This window comes from Maniola hyperantus, chromosome 25, assembly GCF_902806685.2.
Source record: "Maniola hyperantus chromosome 25, iAphHyp1.2, whole genome shotgun sequence".
Taxonomy (NCBI): Eukaryota; Metazoa; Arthropoda; class Insecta; order Lepidoptera; family Nymphalidae; genus Maniola; species Maniola hyperantus.
This window is the reverse complement of record NC_048560.1, coordinates 4,202,609-4,227,539: the sequence shown is the minus strand read 5'-3', so window position 1 is coordinate 4,227,539 and position 24,931 is coordinate 4,202,609. Positions and strand designations below refer to the sequence as shown.

Sequence of the window (24,931 nt, the reverse complement as noted above, 5' to 3'; positions counted from 1 at the left end):
AGAATTTCTAACGAACAAAACATCAGCGCCCTGTAACTCCAGCAAATAATTTTTAATGAAACAAAGCTCATCAGAAGGAATCCGTTATTGTAGGTAGGTACGCTTCATAATTTACACAGCGAGGGATAATGTTGGAAAATTGATTAGACACCTACCACTCACACATAGCGCTATGAATACATGAGCGATAGATATATACACATATATCGTTCGAAATAATTTAAAACTTTTTTAAATAAAAGCTTTTTTAATATACTAAAAAGGGTTGAAATTTACTTAATTAAACACATTAGAAAATTGATTAGGCACCTACCCAGTACCCACTCACACATAGCGCTAGGAATACATGAGCGATAGGTATATACTATACATTATACATATTATATCGTTCGAATAAAGTTTTTTTAAATAAAAGCTTTTTTAATGTACTAAAAAGGATTGAAATTTACTGATGAAAACAAAATAATAAAAAAGTCGCAAATGTAAACCTATCCTAACTTTCCTTCGTCAGCCAAAGAAACATATCTTCATTAGAAAGGAAATCTCTTTAAAACACTCCAATATTACGCAAAGTAACTCATTATTAATTACTGTTCATTTTAATTACATTAGGCTGACATATTTGGGTCAACCACGCGTCAAAGGCTCTCGAAAGTCTTCGAGGTCGATACGGTCTCGTGCTACACTAAAACTATGACAGTGCGTGTGCCGGGCAGGCCATGTCGACCTGTCGCGAACAATAAGTACTTGAAAGTACGATCACTAAAACTTTCAAAAACTTCAAGTTTCCATCCTTATGTCGTCGACATTCCATCTACACGCACGAAACGTTCTGCGTCATCATTCCTCATACGCATGGCTTAAGGTTTGGAATACTCTTCCACGATCTGTGTTTCCTACCAATTACAACCCGGGTATCTTTAAAACAGTGTGAATAAGCATCTTCTAGGTAAACGCGTCCCATCTTAGGCCACATCATCACTTTCCATCAGGTGTGATTGTGGTCAAGCGTTTACCTAAAATGAACAAAAAAAAATGTCGCTAATGTAACCGTACCCTAATTTTTCTTCATCAGCCAAAGAAACATATCTTCATTAGAAAGGAAATCTCTTTAAAACACTCCAATATTACGCGAACTAACTCTTTAATTACTGTTCGGTTTAATTACATTCAGGCTGACATATTTGGGTCAACCACGCGTCAAGGGCTCTCGTGGTTCTTCGGATTCCCAGCACTTGAATACCGAGTGATTAAAATCACGTTGAGTATTATTTTCTGGGTTCAGCGGTAGGTTTTGCGTTCTATTTTGTTTGTGAAACTGGGGCTAGTGTGACACTGGGCGATAAAGGCAGATACGTACAGGATGCGGTAGGTGTCTATGTTACATGGCGCAATTATTCTACAAGGCTTAACCAGTTGCTCGATTGCGGTAAAAATGCATCAATCATTATTACAATCGCAATCGTTGTGATTGGCTGAATTTAACTATTGTTGCAACAATACATTGTAGCCAATAGTGAGCGAGCATCAACCAATCAGACATGATTGCGATCGTTACATTGTAGCTGTCCGCAATCGAGGCGCAGAGCTTTTAGGAAGTTAATGGGACTAATAACGGCCTGAAAGTCTAGATTGGGGAAGACGAATAACCTGGCTTTACAAACTACGCCATTGTTTCACTTTAATATAAGGGCAGAAATCAATAGAAGTAGGAGAAAGTAAGCTATAGCAAGGAGGGTGTGCAATGAAAATTCTTAAAACGCATGCGCGGCAGCGCTTGCGCTCTATTTTGTTTGTTAATGGAAACTGGGGCTAGTGTGACAATGGGCGAAGACAGATACATAAAGGATGCGGTAGGTATCTAAGGTATATATCTATGTTACAAGGCGCAATTGTTCAACAACGCTTAACCAGAGCTTTTAGGAAGTTAATGGGACTAATAACTACCCGAAAGGCTAGATGGGGAAAGAAGAATCTAGCTTTACAAACTACGCCATTGTTTCACTATAAATGCAGAAGTCAATGGAAGTAGAAGGAGAAAGTTAGCTATAGCAAGAAGGGTGTGCAATGAAAATTCTTAAAACGAATGCGCGGTAGGGCTTGCGTTCTGTTTTGTTTGTTAATGGAAACTGGGGCTAGTGTGACAATGGGCAAAGGCAGATACATAAAGGATGCGGTATGTATCTAAGGTATATATCTATGTTACAAGGCGCAATTGTTCTACAACGCTTAACCAGAGCTTTTAGGAAGTTAATGGGACTAATAACTACCCGAAAGGCTAGATGGGGAAAGAAGAATCTAGCTTTACAAACTACGCCATTGTTTCACTATAAATGCAGAAGTCAATGGAAGTAGAAGGAGAAAGTTAGCTATAGCAAGGAGGGGGTGCAATAAAAATTCTTAAAACACATGCCTTACCGAATGGACTGATGGTCTTGGATATCTTGTGATACACTACACACATTACACACTGGTAGAAAATCTAAACAAGAATATTTTCATGCAATATCCAATAGGAATTGCATGAAGTCGATGAATCAAAGGGAAAACTTTTATTAATTCCAACTGGAACTGCTAAGTGCAGGTCATTTTAATTCCAAGTAGCACCACATTGATACTCTGGTATCTAATATTGCTCCGACCTATTTCCCACTGACCCATAGCGCTGTTTAACTTGACATGAGCTCTCGAATAACTTTAAAAGCACGTAGCCACACACGCTCTACATATATTTCAGTATACGGATAAGTTGAAACGAGTCAGACCATTTGCAGCACGGAATGGAAAAGTTGGAAACTATTAAGTAAACCGCCAAACATTTAAAACATTAACGAACTAGTGATCAAGTGTGATATCACTACCAATATTATAAATGCCAAATGGTGTATTTGCCTCTTATAATCTGCTTAATTATAATCATATTATGTAAATATGATTTTTATATAATTGGGAGGACACACCCAAACAGACATTACAGTTGCCCTATTCTGCCCGGTACTGAGAAACAAAAAAAATCACTATCCATATTATAAATGCGAAAGTGTATTTTGGTCGTTGGTTTGTTCGTTTGCCCCAAAAGCACGCCGCAACGGAGCAACGGATTGACCCGATTTTTTATATAGATATAATTGAAACCCTGGAGAGTGACATAGGCTACTTTTTATGAAGGAAAATCAAGGAGTTCCCTTGGAATTTTTACAAAACCCATATCCGCGCGGATAACTAATATTCCAACAGGAATAATTGAGCGTCTTTCTTTTGAGTGCGAGTTTCTTGTTTCCACCATTTTATTTACACAATCCTAGTTTCCAACAAAGAGATTATAAAAATATATATCTCGATGTTACAATTTTCAAAAGGCTCTCTAAATTCCCGAGTACGCTGCTAGGGCTTGCTGAATTTGAGAGCACGGTTGATTACCCCTTTTTGCTTCAGAAATATTGCGAAATGAATTCAAATGTTTTTATATAAGGTAGGTTTTGTAGCATTTCTCTCCACATGAGCACCACACCGGTATTAACGATTAAAAAAAAACCAGCCAAGTGCGAGTCAGGCTCGCACACTGAGGGTTCCGTACTACAGTCGTATTTTTCGTCATTTTTCACGATAATTCAAAAACTATGATGCATAAAAATAAATAAAAATCTGTTTTAGAATGCACAGGTAAAGCCCTTTCATATGATACCCCACTTGATATAGTTATCTTACTTCGAATATTGAAAATACTAATTATGAGTTCATGACCACAATTTAATTTTTTTTGTGTGATCTAACCCTAAATTTACGGTTTTCAGATTTTTCCCCTAAAGCCAGCTATAAGACCCACATACCTGCCAAATTTCATGGTTCTAGGTCAACGGGAAGTACCCTGTAGGTTTCTTGACAGACAGACAGACAGACAACAAAGTGATCCTATAAGGGTTCCGTTTTTCCTTTTGAGGTACGGAACCCTAAAAAAGAAAATCTGCAAAAGATCTTTGTTCTCACTAAGCAGATTATAAGAGGTAAAAGAACCATTTCGGCACTTTACCTCTACTAAATCTACTAAGGCCGTCGTAACATACCACCGATTTGTACGACGGAAATGATATCATTATAAAAACAAATCTTCTATCATTCAAAACAAGTCATTCAAACACTTTGTAATTTAAAAAAAACGAACACAATATCGTTGTATCTCACCAGAGCCAGACATCGGATGCCGTTAGCTAAGCCGTATCAATTAATGGCTTAAACCGTTAAGTCGCAGGCGCATCGCAATAGATCATCTAACTGCAAAACGCTTTAGTGTCGGTTTTACAGCTTAGCCACGACCTTGCCGCTAAGCGGAAACTTAGCGCGGGGCGGTGAGCGGTTAGAACAAATATATACTACTAAAATGCATGATCCACGTCGCGAAGTTCTGCACTCAGCGGCAACGCGAGCGATTGTGACAGAGTGAACTAAAGTGAGAAAACTCTTGGTTTAATCTTGATTCGACATCTGTCAAATATTAGGTTAGGGGTGACGTGAAATCAAATATACCTATTCGTTGCATAGCCTACCTAGCCTACCTGCATTTGACGCCTGCGAGTGTAAGGGTGGAGTTCGCCGACTTTTAAAACATCCGATTATAAGATAATTGGCCGTTTTAAAAGACGGCGAACTCCGTTCTTAGTGAAGCTTCGACGTTTTATTACGAGGTTTATAGTCGTGAACTGCGACTGCGACCTGTGATGACACTAGTGTCCCTCCCTCTATACTCTGTCCTTTTAAGTTCAATTACTGCTAATCGCAAAGCTTTAAATGGCCATATTGATAATCGAGATTTTGGATTAGGTCTCTTTTGTTTTCAATGTGTGAAATTTACGGGCGAATAAGGGAGACGCCATGTCACAGAATGGCATGGACCCTGGTGGTGGCACGGTAAATGAGTGTCAGCTTTACATACACAACATTTTGTAGTGGAAAATGAATAAGTAAAGAAGCGTTTATAAAAAAAATCAACTCCTTGTATGGATGTCAAAAGTCAAAACATCCAGTTGGATGGACATCCCTTCGCTTGTCGCGCAGTTTGCCGCACCGCTTCTCGCTAAGCTGAAAGTCGTGGGGCGGGCCGTTAACAACATTTTGATACAGGACTGACGTATCTACGAACTATATATTTTCTTTGTCGTGGCATGTTCGTGGTATTAAACTAGGTTTTGCTTATTATCATAATTACGAACCCGTATTTAACAGGTTACTAGTTTTTACATGGCCGATCGATAGCAATCTATCTTGGATCCGCTTAGCTATCTAGTTACATTGTAAGTATCTTTGATCTGTTATAATTGCTAGTTACTTCTGATCTTTATCTTTTTATATTTTTTTACCCCATATTAGTTACTAGCTGATGCCCGCGACTTCGTCCGCGTGGATTTAGGTTTAACATCCCGTAGGAACTCTTAGATTTTCCGGGATAAAGAGTAGCCTATGTCACTCTCAAGGTCTTTAACTATACCCATGCAAAAAATCACGTCAATCCGTTACTCCGTTGCGACGTGATTGAAGAACAAACCAACAATATAATTTTGATAGCGATACTATCAAAACCATTATTCTCTTGTTACAAGACCACAGTATGGCGTATTTCACTCCCCAATCAGCAAAGTAATCCAGTTCAGTTTGCTTCGCCAATGTCACGTGCTTTTAAAAGGAATATCCAAAACAATGAGTCGAAAAATCAATTCCCTTTCCCGTAAATGCAATTCCCCCTTTTCTTCAATTGATTCATTGTCGAGTACAGAGGGTGCTGCGATAATGACTCAGCAACACCCTGTAGAAAGGTCCTTTCCACTTAGTAGTTAGTACTTACTAACATAGCAATGCTTTTATGTTTCGACGATTGACTGAGTAGGGGTCTTTCTTATTTTCTTTTCGTTTGCTAAGTAATAAATGAATTGAATTGAATTGAATGTTTCACACACCAGTATTACCAGCTTGTAGGTATAAAACATTTACTTTTTGCACCTTTTTAACCGACTTCCAAACAGGAGGGGGTTCTCAATTCGGCCCGTTTTTTTTAAATTCACTAATAGTTTACGAATAGCGTCGCGTCCTCTCGATAGAAGAGTGCTTTAAAAACCTGAGGATGAAAAACTCTTCTACATTTTAGACAACTTTTATTAGGTATCATTTTTAGGGCTTCGTACCTCACAAGGAAAAAAGGAACCCTTATAGGATCACTTCGTTGCCTGTCTGTCTGTTGTGACTGTCAATAAACCTATAGGGTAGTTCCCGTTGACCTAGAATCATGAAATATGGTAGGTAGGTAGGTCGAGTTGCGCGAGTCGAACTCGCACTTGGCCAGTTTTTTATGTATAGTTAAAGACTTGCAGAGTGACATAGGTTACTTTTTATCCCGGAAAATCAAAATGTTCCCACTGAATTTTTAAAACCTTAATCCACGCGAACGAAGACGCGGGCATAAGCGAGTTTAGAATAACTCTTACGAATATTCTGAAAGTCACTTTATTTGATAGAAGATAAAATATTTAAATACCGTCGTAAAGTACTAAGCTATTAAATATTTATTTACGTCAGCTGAACTTATTTTACACGCAATACCGGTTCTTCCGAAGAAGTAACTGTCAACATTAATACCGTTACATTTTAAAGCTTTTTAGGGTTCCGTACCTCAAAAGGAAAAACGGAACCCTTATAGGATCACTTTGTTGTCTGTCTGTCTGTCTGTCGGTCTGTCAAGAAACCTACAGGGTACTTCCCGTTGACCTAGAATCATGAAATTTGGCAGGTAGGTAGGTCTTATTGCCGACATTCGGGAAAAATCTGAAAACCGTGAATTTGTGGTTACATCACACAAAAAAAATTAAATTGTGGTCATAAACTAATAATTAGTGGGTATTTTCAATTTTCGAAGTAAGATAACTATATCAAGTGGGGTATCATAATATGAAAGGCCTTCACCTGTACATTCTAAAACAGATTTTTATTTCCATTTACGCATCATAGTTTTTGAATTATCGTGCAAAATGTCGAAAAAATACGACTGTAGTACGGAACCCTCATTGCGCGAGCCTGACTTGACGCACTTGGCCGGTTTTTTACAATTCTAACTTTATTACCGAGTTTATGTCATTTCATTTTGTTTAATTGCCAGTTATAATAAAATTAAACGTCTCTAGTTGGACTTGGATGGCATTTAAACGGTTTCGTGATTTATATATTTTAATTTTCTTCAATACACGAGAAATCACTACCCCTATTATAAATGCGAAAGTTTGTTTGATTGTTGGTTTATTGGTTTGCTGATTTCTAGGTTCGTTGGTTTGTCCTTCAATCACGATGCAACGGAGCAACGGATTGACTCTGTATGGGTAGGTATAGTCAAAGACCTGACGAGTGACATAGGCTACTTTTATCCCGGAAAATTAAACAGTTCACACGGGATTTCCAAAAACATAAATCACACTTTCGCATTTATAATAACATTATAGCAATTTTGTCTTATTGTTCATTGTGTATCACGGACTTCTCCAAAGTAAAACTAATTTCAATTCAACATTTTCTTCAACAGTTAAAAGCTCGTTCATTTCCTTTTACGATAATACCCTCATTGATGAAAATGTAGGAACGATGTTTCAATAAAGAGACAAAAGTAACGGCCTCTCATTTGCTCAGTTCGTTAAGTTCGTTAGGGAATTCTGCATGTTGCAACTTAGGCAAGACTAAAATAGAATTAAATTTTGCGCGGGTACTTTCGCATTTAGCTACCAACATATTATACTCATAATTACTTAATATATTTAAATTAGAAGCTCGCGAGAAAATTGGATTATTACTTATTTCACATTTACCTACCTACAAGAAATAATAAGATTTTGTATTCGACACATTATCATTTATCATGTGTCATGTACTTACATTTTTAAGGGAACAAAACTGCGATAGGTAAAATATATGTTTGTAAACTGCTTTTTTTAATTTTTTACTTTCCAACGAACTGCCTGACATGTCTATCGAATAGCCGTGTATGAAGTAAATAACTTAAAAAATATACAGCTCCCTTTGAAACATGAATCGTGGATCCTGAAACATGGACTGATACCTGATGGGGATGCATAGTATTTTTACTTCGTAGAAGTACATAGGTACTGACTGACCTTTCTTATGAGACCCATAGGGGCTTCATAAAAAAGCTCAGTCATTCAGCGGGCGAAGGAGAGAACTATGCTTGGAGTATCTCTACGTTAAATGGAGAACCAGAGTTACCAACATACTGTACGCGGCCGAAAGTAATGTACATCGGCCTTTAGAATGACATTTCGATTTTGTAGAGCGTTGTCTCTGTCACTCATACCTATATGACGTTTTGTCGGTCTCAACGACATACAGAGACAATACTCTACAAAACCGCTTTCTCTTTCTAAAGGTCAATGAACATTACTTTCTGCCGCGTATCTACTGTACCTATTCGTAGCTCAACGGGTCACGAAGCTGAAGTGGCGATGGGTAGGGTACATACTTCGAAAAACTAACAGACGTTGGGGTCTCAAGGTGCTATAATGGCTACCACGCACCGGAGAGCGCAGCTTTGAAAGACCCTCAACTAAGTGGATAGACGACTTCAAACCAATCGCAGGGAGCCGCTGGGTTCAGGCGGCACAAGGCTGTGGCGTGTGGAAGTCCCTACAAGAGATCTATGTCCAGCAGTGGATGCCTATCGATTGATACTCAAACTGCAGATGACGGCATTATAGCGCGAACGCTTCGAAGACCACAGCTGATCCAGGGCGATCAGCTTAATCCACGAGAGTAAAACCCAATCCTATGAATACTAATCTCTTAATCCAGTTTAAAGTAAACCAATGGCGTCTACGCCTCCTGGAGGACAAATAGTAGCAATTAAGGCCAGGACAGATACAACGCGCGACGTTAGTAGAATTGCAATCATCATTATGATCAACCTACCGGCCCACTATTTAACACGGGTTTCCTCTCAAAATGAAAAGGGTTTATGGCCATAAGTCTGCCACGCTGGCCCAGTGCGGGTTGGCAGACTTCACACACCTTTGAGAACATTATGGACAACTCTCCAGACAAGTTTCCTGAGTGTTTTCCTTCACCGTTAAAACAAGTGATAACTAATTACTTAAAACGCACACAGCTCCGAAAAGTTAGGGATGCATGCCCGGGATCGTACCCCCGACCTCTGGAATAGAAGGTTGACGTCTTAACCACTAGCCCTGAATTGCAATATCACAGCCTAAAGAGATACTTCATACAGGCGTCGCGTCGACGGAGACGTCTAGACCAGACAGACTTCGAGCGCTATAGGCACTACGATTTCTATTTAAATTACAGATTCTTACGGTTGCCGTCGACTGAGTCGCCGGGCGACTAGTCGACCGTGCGTAATGCGTCTAGGAGACGCGTTAAATAAGTTAACGTCACGCGTTTTGTCTGTCCAAGCCTCAACTGGAGAGAGCTGAAGAGACGTTTCGTTCGCGGCGAAGAGTAATTTGTTTTAGAGGAACTAATATCTCCAAGATTGGCTCGTGGAAGGCAATTTTCGCGGCGTCTTAAGCATAATTTCTCCATTGCGGGGCAACTTCCGATTACTTTATCATGGAGGCGTAGGAAAGTTGCCTTTTTGGTGTGATTACTACGAAGTTCACAAAAACATATTAAAATGTGTTCATGAACAAATAATTAGTATTTTCAACTTTCAAAGTAAGATTAATATACCCCATATTATATGAAAGGGCTTTACCTTTACATTCTAAAACAGGTTTTTATTTATTTTTATGCGTTATACATAGTTTTGTATTAATCATAATCATAAATCATAAATCCTTTATTTTGCTAGAATACATGTCACAATGGTAGTTAATTTTTAAGGTAAGTAAGAATCAATGTAATCGGCCATTTCTAGCATGCAAATTTTTTTCTATTAGGTATAACACAATTAATAAAAATTTAATAATTATTAGCATAGTTAAATTCATTAAATATCAATAAATTTTTTATAGTGCATAATGTCGAAAAAATACGACTGTAGTACGGAACGCTCGGTGCGCGAGTCTGACTCGCACTTGGCTGGTTTTTTAAGGGATCCACACTCCTAAGCGGTTTCGAAGTTCAAACAGGGGGAAAAATGCCAAGTCAGTCACAAATCACAAGAAATCAATGAAATCTATTATTAGCGCATCTGATTTTCCCGATGTGTCTTCAGGGATTACAAGTAGCGATTAAGTTAAAAATAGCTGCATGGTTGTTACTTTCGATATCGTGTAATTTGTTTTTAGAAAACCTAATAACTTCTAGATTGGCTCTTGGCTTGTGGAAGGCACAGATATACACTTCATCATGATCAACCCATCGCCGGCTCACTACAGAGCACGGGTCTCCTCTCAGAGAGAAGGGTTTTGGCCATAGTCTACCACGCTGGCCATGTGCGGATTGGTAGACTTCACACACCTTTGAGAACATTATGGAGAACTCTCAGGCATGCAGGTTTCCTCACGATGTTTTACTTCACTGATAAAGCAAGTGATATTTAATTACATAAAACGCACATAACTCCGAAAAGTTAGAGGTGCGTGCCCGGGATCGAACCCCCGACCTCCGATTAGAAGGCGGACGTCCAAACCACTCGGCTATCACAGCTTCCTATATATAGATATACACTTACAGATATGCAACTAGCGTGGCCCCCTCAGTCCCTCTCGCTCAAGCAGAGGTACCTACATTGTGAAATGTTATTTCTTCTGTTTTACGTTCGCTTCGGCTATTGTAGCCTAGGCCCTAGTATACTGCAACCCACCATTGCACAATAACTTAAAAAAAAAAAAAAAAACAACAAAACCAATCAATTATTTCTTTAAAATACTTGAGTCAACATAACATAACCTCACTTCACGTTGCTTGTCAAGATCTCACGTACAAATTCATCTAAACAAACAAAAAAAGTGGCCACGGTGATAAGGACAGAAAATAATCATTTTGTCACGTTCTAATAAGAGCCTAAATGTATTTAGCTATCTCGCTCTAACAGTAAGAGTCACAATAGGGCTAGGTACTTCTACAGGTATTTATTCTGAGGTGGAAGGCAATTTTGCCGGGAAGTGTAGGTATAAATTCTCATTTGTGGTAAACAATTACCTACTTTTATTATAGAGGGCGTAACAAGTTTCTAACTTTCATAATGCTGAAAAGGGTATATGAAGGTAGGCGTCAAATTAATACGATGCGACATAGAGTGACCTTAAGAACGTTAATTGACTATTAAAACTAATTGAGCCATGACAGTTTAGTGGTTATAACATCCGTCTCCTGTACGGTTGGGGGTTCGATATCGGGACGCACTTCTGACAGTTCTGAATTATTTGCGTTTTAGCAATTAAATATCACTCGATTTAAAGGTAACGGAATACATCGTGAGGAAACCTGCATGTCCGCTGCCTGGCCAAGTGCAGATTGGCAGACTTCGCACACATTTGAGAACATTACGGAGAACTCTCAGGCATGCAGTGTTTTCCTTCACCGTTGGATCAAGTGATATTTAATTGTTTTAAAAACGCACAAAACTCTGAAAAGTTAGTGGTGCGTGCCCGGGATCGAATCCCCGACCTTCCGAAAAGAAGGCGGGACGTCTTAACCACTAGGCCCACTTACTAACTCACTGAATATTGTGGAATTCATTTTCCTTTTCCAACACAATCTTACGAAATCTCGAAAAGTAATTTCCTACAACGCCGTCATAACGCTCGCACGTTTTGTATTTTGTCAAAGAAATACCACAGTATAAAGAAAGGCACAATAGTTCGACGCCTTTCATCTCAAGGTATGATTCCGAACCACGCTGCACGCAGCAGTGCTGTCCAGCTGTCACAGTCCTGTTGCGGCACTACTGGTCCCCATACAATCTCTATAAGCTTAATATGACATTACATTCCGAGCTAGGCAGCAATGTCGCGGAACATTGCTGCCTAGCTCGGAATGTAATGTCATATAAGCTTATAAAGATTGTATGGGGACCAGTAGTGCCGCGACAGCCTGTGACAGCTGGTGACGGCACTGTTGCGGCAGCACTGCTGCGTGCAGCGTGGTTCGGAATCATACTTTCATGGTAAATGACGATCACGACGACCCTTCAACATGGATGGGGCCTAACTACAGTACGCGACAGGTCGAAATGGCAATCGGGGAGGGAACGCCCCGCACACCAGCACAGGCGCTGGCGTGTGAGATGCGTGTGTGCGGAGCGTCCCGCCTTCATACCACGATTGCCATCTCGACCTGTCGTGGTCTACACGTAGGCCAGTTCGGCGGGGTGATTAGACTGATTACGTATCTCGCGACAGACGTAAATCTCGCAATCATTGCTGTCAAAGGTCACACGTAACAGCGGCTACAGAGAGACAGCAATCGAGCTCCAGTTCATCCTCTATCGGACAATCTATGAACTGTCGCGTTGCTGTCGCTACTCGCTACTGTAACGTTTTACGTAATCAGCCCCCAGCGCAGACGGGGTGATTACGTAAAACGTTGCAGTAGCGACAGAAGTAGCAATGCGAAAGTTCATTTGCTGTCTCTCTTCTTATTCTTCTTATTTTGCTTTGCGGCTATTGTTGTCTCTCTCTAGCCGGACGTTTGACAGCAATGATAGCGAGATTTATGCCTGTCGCAAGCCTGTCGCGAGATACTAATCACCCCGCGGGTCCCTGGCGGCTTCGTAGAACCTCTGTATGTAATATTCTTGGTCTGTGGAAATACTTACACCGATACAAAGCGGGCCCCGGAGCGATCTCCGAGTTTCCAGTAAATACATTTGAGCAAACGAACATGACTGATAACGAAGTTAATATAATCGAATTTACAAAACATGGTACAGTCGGAATAACTAGAAGAAGGGGGTCTCCTTTGAAAGTAGTTTTGAGACGATGCGCGACGAATGTCCCGCAAATTGCTAATGCGCGTGGCCGCGATTTTAGTGACGTCAGCACTAGACTGAAGTTTCGAGCTGATTTTTATATCGGCTGATCATTTCGATGTTAAAGAAAGAGACATGGTTCCAGCGCAATAGCAATTTGCAGGACTTATAATAAAATGCGAAGTGCATGCTATGGGACCCATTTAATGATGGGTCTATAATACTGGTTCGGGAGTTACTGAAGTACGCTGAGAGCATTTCATGAATATGTCATTCAATGTTCTCAGCGTACATATTCAAAATCCTTTGATCTTTTATCGTTTTGTATTTTATGTCTTTTTTCTTGTATATGAGCCTAATGAGGCTGAACTCTCTGTGATGCTAATAAGAATTAGAACATTTCCTAAATGCTGCTTCTGTTTGCGTTTTTTGCCGTTGATAAATAAAAAACCGGCCAAGTGCGAGTCAGGATTGCGCAACGAGGGTTCCGTACAAAAGTCCTATTTTTTCGACATTTTGCACGATAATTCAAAAACTATGATGCTTAAAAATAAATAAAATTCTGTTTTAGAATTCACAGATAAAGCCCTTTCATATGATACCCCACTTGATATAGTTACCTTACTTCAAATATTGAAAAAACTAATTAGTTCATGACCACAATTTAATTTTTTTTGTGTGATCAAACCCTAAATTCACGGTTTTCAGATTTTTTCCAAAATGTCAGCTATAAGATCTACCTACCTGCCAAATTTCATGATTCTAGGTCAACGGGAAGTACCCTGTAGGTTTCTTGACAGACAGACAGACAGACAGACAACAAAGTGATCCTATAAGGTTCCGTTTTTCCTTTTGAGGTACGGAACCCTAAAAAGGAATGTAAATAATTAAAGTCCTTATATTTCTACGACAAATAAATGCTGCTATTCTCAGTTAATTCAAGTATTGTATTACGAATTAGGTATACTAGTGTATAAGAAATCTCGTTAAGCCTAGTTCACACAAACTAACAATAGGTATCTACCTCCAACTTAAAGAGCAACAGTAAGAAAAATACATACAAGAAATCAATTCATCTGTACAACACAATATGTTTTGCAATTACATTAGGCAAGTTCGTTTGCAAACTATTGCCCATTGTTTACGGCCAATGCTTACAATTGCTTAAGAGCATTGTTGGAACTTCGTTCATTATCTGTAGGATCAATTGTACATACGGTTAACTTAACTAAAGTTATGAGTAGTTACTTAAAAAATTGGCCAAGTGTGATGTGCGGTGGGAATGTCCCCTTTATGAGGAGGGTGACGATGTTAGATGGTATCGTAGGCGGGGAAGCGGGGCCGGTCTTCTTCACGGATCTCGTCTCATCGGAGGGGAACTACAACCGGCTACGGGAATTCGCGCACCATTGGCATAAGCGGCGAAGCAGCTCGGAGCGTACAGGTGCCAGGCCGGCACCACGGAGGAGCAGCAACGGAGATCTCAGCTATGTTAATGATGTCTAGCCCCCAAGGCCCCCAAATAATTTGTAGTGGAGTCAAGAAGGCAACCCGGGAAAACGCCAAGAGCAAGTACCGAACGGGCGCACTCCCACGATTCGGCCCATATAACCGAGAGGTTGGTGGGGCCATGGGAGGTGAAGGGTTGCCCTAGAGTACATCAATTTCTATAAGGATATTGAAAACACATAAATATGGCGTCCATAACAATGGTAGGTATCTACGAAAGCACTGTTTTTAGATGAATCATTACAATTTACATAGGATACCTCCAGGGCAATAGTGAATAAGTTTCGCACTTAAGAACTTTATAAGAAGTATTTTAGATAAAGTTATGCTTTGTAGAGCATCAATTTTCTCAAAAGATGTGGAATACACATTAATGTATAGATTCCATATCAATAGGATGTTTTTATTTCAATATCACCAGAATTATTCATCACATTCTATTCGTAGAAGGAAAACTTCTTGAGGAAAAAGTTATAAGTCCTAGTCACTTGGTGGGCGGAATTTTCCGCTCGAACTACATAACATTAGCAAGTAAAAACTGTTGACAATAAACTATCTAACTAACAAGACGCATTTTTAGTCCTCACCAGTTAACACCTCCATATCTTGGAAGAATTTTTTTATAAAGATTCCGTTAGGCATCAGTACTTATTAGAAGGAATTCAGGTATATAAAATATAAAAAAACCGGCCAAGTGCGAGTCAGGCTCGCGCAACGAGGGTTCTGTGCTACAGTCGTATTTTTTCGTCATTTTGCACGATAAATCAAAAACTAATGCATAAAAATAAATAAAAATCTGTTTTAGAATGCACAGGTGAAGACCTTTCGTATGATACTTCACTTGGTTATAGTAATCTTTCTTTAAAGGTTGAAAATACTAATTGTTTGTTCAAAACACATTTTAATTTTTTTTTGTGATGTAACCACAAATTCACGAATTTCAGATTTTTCCCTTAATGTCTGCTATAAGACCTATCTACCTGTTTCATGATTCTAGGTCAACGGGAAATACCCTGTAAGTTTCTTGACAGACAGACACCTCACCCCTTCACCACCTGGGTGTCTTGTGCACTTCAACCGTCCGCTGCGTCAGATCCTTCTTTCCACGCACATGCAAACTGTGGAACTAACTCCCATCGGCGGTGTTCCCACTAGATTATAACATGGGGTTATTCAAGGGGCGGACCAACAAATTCCTAAAAGGCCGGCAACGCATCGGCGGTTCCTCTGGTGCTGCAAATGTTCATGGGCGGCGGTAATCACTTAACATCAGGTGACCCACCTGCTCGTTTGCTCGCTATATCTATTAAAAAAAAAAAGACAACAAAGTGGTTCCGTTTTTCCTTTTGAGCTACGGAACCCTAAAAATAGTGCAACTGAAGATTAAACCTTTCAAAAACAGCTTTTACTAGGTAAGTTATAAAGGAACTTTGTTTGGAAGTTGTGCGGTTTGAGCAAAGTTTTCAGATCCTCTTAATAAATCCTTTGTTGCTGAATGAAGATAACTTTGAACTTTGGAAGTAAAGCTCTCGGTTAGCCGCTAAGTAATCCTGACTTCTACCTACAGCATTTTTTGCCACCAACTTTTAACTAAATGTGTCTATTTGGTATGTGGCGGTTACCACACTAGCAACTAGATGGCGCTGTTCAATCGATGACGTAATCCCGAACAAATGTACCGCCGACAGTACTCGCACTAACAGAGTGTTCGGCAATCTGGACTATATATAGAAGTTTCAAGATACAACCGTTGGCCCAGCTGGCGCTACCGAGCACAACCAACCGCTCGGTGGGAGATCTCCCCTTTGGTACGGTTGAGCCTGCACACCGCTCCCGTACAGGTAAAAACGGTAGGTACGCCCGCCTCAATCTGTACCACTTCAATTTCAACCGATAGACGTCCACTGTTGGGCATAGGCCTCTTGTAGGGACTCTTCCATATGCCACGGTCTTGCGCCGCTTGAATCCAGCGGCTCCCTGCGACTCGTTTGATGTCTGTCTAGCCTTTAACGGCTCATCCATTCAAGCGATTTTGACGAAATTTAGATATCTTGCATCCCGGCGAAGGACATAGGCTACTTTTTATAGCGGAAAATCAAAGAGTCCCCACGGGATTTTTAAAAACCTAAATGGTCACACCGGGAAGTGGTCATATTGGTCATAGTGGTCATATCATCTGTCCACCTACCACTTATAGGTATGGAAAAGTTTAAAAAAAAATCCTGAAAAAGAATCGACTATTAGGCGGTACGAAGTTCGCCGGGGCAGCTAGTACATAATATAAATATCGATGATTTTCTTGATTAAAACTTCATAGAAGCCATTCTCTATGTTCCAATGGCACGCAATGACATGAATGCCATTCAGATGGTTGCCATTACAGTAAGATCTGTTATGGGAACTCGAGGAACTTTTACGTTTTTAGGCGTCTATGAACCGATAAGTTTAGATGTCAGTTTTGCCAGCTGTAAATGGTGTATGGATGAGAAATATATCTGGAATATTCTCTGCTCCATCATTCACCCCCTTGTGACTGACGGATTTGACTGATATCAAGAACCTGACGGCCATGGAGGCCTTGAATTTGGTCATTTTCCCCTTGTGGCGCCGTTCGGAGATTTCATAGTGCTTACCTGCAACAAAAAGAAAAAAAAATTAAGTACTTATGTAACAAACTTCAATCACAGAATCACAGAACGTCAATACATCTATAGACAGTTTAACGCATAGTTAGAGTTTAAACGGCCCTCTGGTTTCGTTAAATCTAATCGATAGTTTAAACTACTCTTATTCGATAACTACCATTGATCTTACGAAATAATCGATGACATGAGATTAAACTATCTCGCGTGATTTAAACTACGAATAATCTTACGGCCCTTAGGGAACGGAATCCTTAATACAGCCACCGATGACCACAGAAATTTTTTCTATTAAATTTCTGAACAATAGAATAACATGGGAACGAGATTGCGTGTCCCCGGCGGCGGTTTTCTTTGTTCTAACAAGTCCAATATTATTAGTAATTGAAACAATTTCGCCGGTTCACTGTGTACGCTCGCTCCGCATTTTCCAGTGCTGTTTCATGGTTTTTAATCAATCACTATTATTACATACTGACATCATAACTTAGGTACACTAGGAGAGAAATAGGGGTTTGAAGTTTGTACAGTCCACGCGGACGAAGTCGCGAGCATAAGCTAGTGAATAATAATATTGCAATTATAAAAAAATACACTTGATAAAACTCCAACGTAGAGCCTCAATAGCTCAACTGGTAAAGGAGTGGACTGAAAACCGAAAGGTCGACGGTTCAAACCCCGCCCGTTGCACTATTGTCGTACCTACTCCTAGCACAAGCTTCGCTTAGTTGGAGAGGAAAAAGGGGAATATTAGTCATTTAACATGGCTGATGTTCTTTTTAAAAAAAAAGAAAAAAAAACGTTTCGCTGACTCCCGTGAGAGCAAACTACCCTGCTCACAATCCGTAACGCCTTAAAAAGGTAAGCAAAGGGTAGTTACTATAACAAAACAAAGTTAATGGCTCCTCTAATGAATCATTAAGGAGGCTTCAGCTTGATTGATTGAACACCGACACCGACTGCGTTGTTCTACGAGAAACTTTATTTGGATGCAAAAATATGTTTCACTTGAATAAGTAGATCGAAGGAAAACTTTAAGGGAAGTAGGTAGCATGAAAATTGATATTTTGAGATCTTAAGCTTATTGAATTAAGACTTATAGGATCCTTTGTACTAATGCTTATAATATTGTTATCGCGTTTGTATGTGGCGCCCTTTTGAAATGTAAGTCGTATTTTCTATTGCGAGACAGCCATCTTGAGTCGATTGTATAAATACGGGTGGTCGATGAATTTTAAGCTAGTCCCCTTCCGACGCGAGACTCGATCGACTATTAAATGCTTTTTGTGTTTAGGTCGCCATTTTGATTGAGTGGTCGCAATAGCAATTGGGTCCTAATCAAGTTGATATTGCAGTTAGGTTATTATAAAAGTTAAAACTCTCGATAAGCCTGTGCGCGTCGTGATTAATATTTAAATTCACTTCTGGTGTATTTATAATATGTTGGTTGGATCAAGCGAAAGGTTGACTTCCTGTACGTGGCGTGTGGACTGTGGAAGTCTCTACAAGAGACCTATGTCGACCAGTAACACGTCTATCGGTATGTATATGATGACTTGATTTGAAAGAGATGACGACCTCCCTGGCGCAGTGGTGAGCGCTGTGGTCTTATTAGTGGGAGGTCCCGGGTTCGATTCCTGGCAGGGGTTTGGAATTTTATAATTTCTAAATTTCTGGTCTGGTCTGGTGGGAGGCTTCGGCCGTGGCTAGTTACCACTCTACCGGCAAAGCCGTGCCGCCAAGCGATTTAGCGTTCCGGTACGATGCCGTGTAGAAACCAAAGGGGTACGGGTTTCATAAAAACTGCCATATCCCTTCCAGGTTAGCCCGCTATCATCTTAGACTGCATCATCACTTACCATCAGGTGAGATTGCAGTCAAGGGCTAACTTGTATCTGAATTAAAAGAAAAAAAAGATGTTTTAAATCTCTCAAGACACCTACCTTTGCGAGAATGGCGAAAGTCATCAAAACGCGAAAGTCATTTGAAGATGAAATTGTCTAGACTCAAACGAACGTGATCGAGGGTAGTGCTGAATCACACAGTGATTTACTCCAAATGCCAATGTCCAGATAATTCCAAAACCATAAATCTGGTCGGAACGGAAACTGTCAGTGATGCGTTCACTGCTCGCTGAACAGATGACGCTCGGACCATTACCGGTCTGGGGTAGGGTTACCACGAGAGAAACGTTTCGCAGTCGCCTGGTCTATGAAATCGAAAATAGCTGAATGAAGATTCAGCTATTTTCGATTTCATAGACCAGGCACATAAAAAACATCATCATCATGATCAACCCATCGCCGGCTCACTACAGAGAACGGGTCTCCTCTCAGAGTGAAAAGGGTTTGGCCATAGTCTACCACGCTGGCCATGTGCGGATTGGTAGACTTCACACACCTTTGAGAACATTATGGAGAACTCTCAGGTATAATTCTCATTTGTATTGTCTATCTTATTCTATTATTATTTTATCTTATTAATATCTCAATCCTCAAGTAGAATCTAGGTATGATTTCCTGTGTACTTGTTAACTTTAACCACATTTCTTCGCTTTTAGTAAAATAAAATAAAATTTCTTCTCTTTAAGTGCAATTAAACATAACATAAGTTATGTCAAACTAGATGATGCCCGCGACTTCGTCTGCGTGGATTTAGCTTTTTAAAAAATCTCGTGCGAACTCTTTAATTTTCCGGGATAAAAAGTAGCATACGTCCTTCCCCGGGATGCAAGCTATCTCTGTACCAAATTTCGTCAGAATCGGTTGAACGGATGGGCCGTGAAAGGCTAGCAGACAGACAGACAGACACACTTTCGCATTTATAATATTAGTATAGAAGTATAGATTGGGCACTTGCTTTTTTAAATCTTTAAAGTAGGTACATAAATCTGCCCTCGAATGCAAAGGTTTTTGGCGCAATCAATCATCTATTGATAATCAGCTTCTGATTGAATTGACATTGACTTGTTTTATCAAGCTACTAACCTAACAGGATCCTTAAAAAATATAGCAGATAGCTATATTTTTCAAGGATCAAAGTAAAGGTCCTTCAAAGAAACATATTATTATGCCTCTTCGTTTTCCAAAAGAGCAAGTTTTCTAAGAACACCCTAGTTTTGGAGTTAAAAGAACCCATGGCCACTGTACCAGCATGCCTTTTTGCTTTTGTGACGGGAAACGTACGCGTCCCGTTCACTTCACTTATTTGCAGACCACCTACGTACGTACATACAAAGTAATCGATGTTACGAGTCAACCGCAGGTGAATTTTTCAAGGTCTGGGGCTAAATGGAGGACAAAACAGGAAAATTTACTTTCAAAATCAAAGTCAACTGACTTTATTGAAACTACAAGCTTTATTGAAATGCATGTCCCACATCGAGATGTTATAATGTTATAAGCCTCAATAACTCAATGGTTATAGGAGCGGACTGAATTCTGAAAGGTCGGCGCAGCCGGCGGCGCGGCGGCGCGGAGGTTCAAATTTTGACGAACTCCCTGGCACAGTGCTAAACGCTGTTGTCTTAGTAGTGGGAGAAAAGAAAAATATTTAACTATAGCAGTGTTTCTGTGGTATTAAAATAAAGATCGTTTATTCAACATGATAGCTAAAGTTAGATTGTTACTTGGAATATATATTATTTCCATGAAACAAGATCTATGAAATTGCTTAGCTTTTCTGTAAGTCGCTACTGTAGAAATTAAAAGGTTAATTTAACGGGAAAACTAAAAGATGAAAGGGAAACATTTTGAAGTTTAATATTCTGATATAGAACTTCGAAGAATATTATAATGATCTAAATATATAAAAGGAAAAGGAGACTTACTGACTGATCTATAAACGCACAGCCTAAACTACTGAAAGGATTGAGCTGACATTTGGCATGCAGATATAGTCGACGCATTTTAAACTGAGTCATCGAGTTATCTGCCTGTTCCGCTCGCACTTACAGGTCGTAGGTAAGTGTGAACGAAACAGACAGATAACTCGACGACTCAGTTTAAAATGCGTCGACGATAGCGATTATAACATAGAAATCCGATAAGAAAGGATTTTGGAAAAACAAATACGTAGTTTGTTTGACAAACGCATCCATGACCGCAGACGATCAAATAAATAATTTGACAAACACGTATTATTTGACAAACATGTTTGACCGTTTACGGGGCACTTAAAAGGGCATAACGGGATAGTGAGGAGATAAATCGATATCTGGTTTAGTCTAAATCAAAATATATAAAAGAAGATAACTGACTGACGAATCTATCAACGCACAGCTCAAACTACTGGATGGATCGGGCTGAAATTTGGCAATCAGATAGCTATTATGACTGTGTCTAGAGGGTCGAAGAATTATGAACCAGCTACATATAATGATGTAAGTATGGTTTTATTTTACACTTTACAATCGTTATGCTATTTACAATAAAGTCTGGCTCGCGAGCCATATAATGTTATATACAATGATGGAAGATGTTCACGTGAAGATTGTTCGGCAGGGAATGTGGATTCTGGATTCGTGCACGATCAGGAGGATTCTTCAGCAGCGCAGCGTTCCAAATTTGAATGTTGTTGTGTGCCTTAGAAGAGGCCGCACGCCTCTACATCACGTAGGCTTCCGCTAAGAAAGGATTTTTGAAAACTCAACCCCTCAGGAGGTGTAATACGGGTTTGAAATTTGTGTAGTCCACGCGGACGAAGTCGCGAGTATAAGCTAGTTATATACTTATAGAATAATAGGCATAATACGTTTGTATGGAGAAGCGCATAAGAAGCGTAACCTTAAATGGAACTTTTTAATTCGCAGTCCCTTTGAACTGAAATTACAGTCAATTTCAGTAAACTCATCTCAATTTCCGACATAATGGTAGCGAACAAGGTTTGCGCGGGTGCGTGAGGCACGCTGGATTGAGTATGCAGACTAAGGCTATAAATATAAACCTACCCAGCCTTTCATGTCAGAATTCAGATTTTGTAATGAGACTGACTCATGCGAACATTCTGCCAGATAATGAGCTTGCACGCGATTCATTTAGTACGACTCTATTATTTAATTGATACTGCAAACACTGGACCAACGACGGAGAATACAAAGTTTGGAAAATCCCTACGAAATCTCTGTAAATGAAGAAATCCATAAAGTTATCCGTACAAGAAATAAGTAGCCGATATAGCCAACAAGTTGTAATCAATGGCAATGGCCGGGGCAGGGCAAATGCATGACTAGGATTACCGATGGAAGGGGACCCAAGCAGTGGCGTGCAGCTCATAGAAGCATAAACACACTGCTTACCCTCATTGTAATAAATCAATGCTTATTTTTCATTATAACCTGCCGTAAAATAAGTTCATACCTAAATGCATACCCTGGCTTGAACTCCTGTGCACGCCACTGGACCCAAGGTGCTGGAACAGCGACCCCGCACTTAATAATTTTAATAGACCCTCCACTATGCCGGATAGAGATACAAGACAATCTATTAGGTCTCATAAGAATGTGAAAATTCCTATGAGACCTAATAGATTTTTTTAAGTAGTAGGTACCTACTTACCTTTCGATATTCCAAACTACTTATTTTTTTTTATTTTTTTTTGTTTAAAAAAGAATATTAGCCATGTTAAATGACTAATATTCCCCTTTCCTCTCCAACTAAGCGTCAGGCTTGTGCTAGGAGTAGGTACTACAATAGTGCAACGGGCGGGGCTTGAACCGTCGACCTTTCGGTGTTCAGTCCACTCCTTTACCGGTTGAGCTATTGAGGCTGTTATCCACCAGTGGACCCTATACTAGGACGCTTCCAGCAGTGGACGCTTGCCGACGTCAATGTATGTAATAGGTATAGTACTAATTTGGAAAGAAAATCGAATCTTAAATCACAGGAAAAAAAACAAGTTTAGTGTTAAAAGGTAAGCAGCTAGACATACGGTAGCGAAACATTATCTTAAAAGTTAAAAGGCATAGTACCATACTTAAAAGGATTATTTCGAATAAGGTACAGAAACCTATAAGGAATGACCATAAAACTAAATAAAATGCAACGCGAATAACAAATGTTTTTAAACTTATTTCGTGGTGGAACGACATAATATAAACAACAAATAAATGCATTAAAGCCTCAATAGCTCAACCGGTAAAGGAGTGGACTGAAAACCGAAAGGTCGACGGTTCAAACCCGCCCGTTGCAATATAATTGTCGTACCTACTCCTAGCACAAGCCTGACGCTTAGTTGGAGAGGAAAGGGGAATATTAGTCATTTTAACAAGGCTAATATTCTTTAAAAAAAAAAAAAAACTAAAGTTACCGATTTCGGGTTATTTTGTGTACCTACTAACAATCAAATATAATTTGATCAAAACACCGTATTTATGTTATAAACTAGATGATGCCCGTTACTTCGTGCGCGTGGATTTAGGTTTTTTAAAAATCTCTCGGGAACTCTTCAACTTTCCGGGATAAAAAGTACCCTATGTCCTTCCCCGCAAATTTCGTCAAAATCGTTTGAACGGATGGGCCGTGAAAGGCTAACAGACAGGCAGACAGACACACTGTCACATTAAATTATGAGCGTTTTAAGTAATTAAATATCACTTGCTTTAACGGTGAAGGAAAACATCGTGAGGAAACCTACATGCCCGAGAGTTCTCCATAATGTTCTCAAAGGTGTGTGAAGTCTACCAATCCGCTCATGGCCAGCGTGGTAGACTATGGCCAAACCCTTCCCACTCTGAGAGGAGACCCGTGCTCTGCAGTGAGACGGCGATGGGTTGATCATGATCAAGACATATCATGAAATTAAGAAGCCCTTTAACATTTAAGTACCGTCTTAACTAACGCATTATGTCCTGTTACTATTGCCCCTGACATTTTTACGTCCGCATTTATGTACCGTAAAATGGCGGAGGTAAGACACGGTTTATATTTAATCAACGGGATAAAAGAGGGTCATTCGAAACGTCCAACGACGGCTTAAAAGTTTAATGTCTATCCGGCATCAGTATTCACTCTCACGATAAATGGCTCACTTGTTGAACTTTGACTTTATAAAGACGAAAACACATAGGAACTCTAGTCTACTAGATGATACCCGCGACTTCGTCCGCGTGGATTTAGGTTTTTAAAAATCCTTGGGAACTCATTGATTTTCCGGGATCAAAGTAGCCTATACCTCTGTACCAAATTTAATTGAAATCGGGTAAACGGATGGGCCGTGAAAAGCTAGCAGACAGACACACTTTCGCATTTATAATATTAGTATGGATTAAAAACATACCCTTATTCATACTAAACTTGTTACAAACACAATGAAAATAGAACATGAATACTAATGACTAGATAAAGGTACGGATTACTTTTAATTTAATCTTCTAATCTATTTCTTGTATCATGATCATCATGATCAACCCATCACCGGCTCACTACAGAGCGCGGGTCTCCTCTCAGAGTGAGAAGGGTTTTGGCCATAGTCTACCACGCTCGCTGGCCATGTGCGGATTGGTAAACTTCACACACCTTTGAGAACATTATGGAGAACTCTCAGGCATGCAGGTTTCCTCACGATGTTTTCCTTCACCGTTATAGCTAGTGATATTTAATTAATTAAAACGCACATAATTCCGAAAAGTTAGAGGTGCGTGCCCGGGATCGAACCCTCGACCTCCGATTAGAAAGCGGACGTCCTAACCACTAGGCTATCACTGCTTCTTGTATGGTGTGGCATAATCCGTATAAATCAAGTCGTTCAAATAAGGCGTCTACATCACCGACGGGCTCAATATCGCATAACTTTAAAGTTATCGTGTTGCCTCTTAATTAGCGCCTTTATAAATATGGTTTGCTCGCCTTACAAGTCTAGGGCCCGG

General features: G+C 39.8%; 1 protein-coding gene across 1 annotated transcript in view; it reads right to left on the bottom strand.

Annotated features, from left to right (window-relative positions):
• Cbl (E3 ubiquitin-protein ligase CBL) overlaps positions 1-24,931 on the bottom strand; it is a 99,910-nt gene that overhangs the window by 40,481 nt on the left and 34,498 nt on the right. The gene's annotated exons all lie outside the window — the stretch shown is intronic.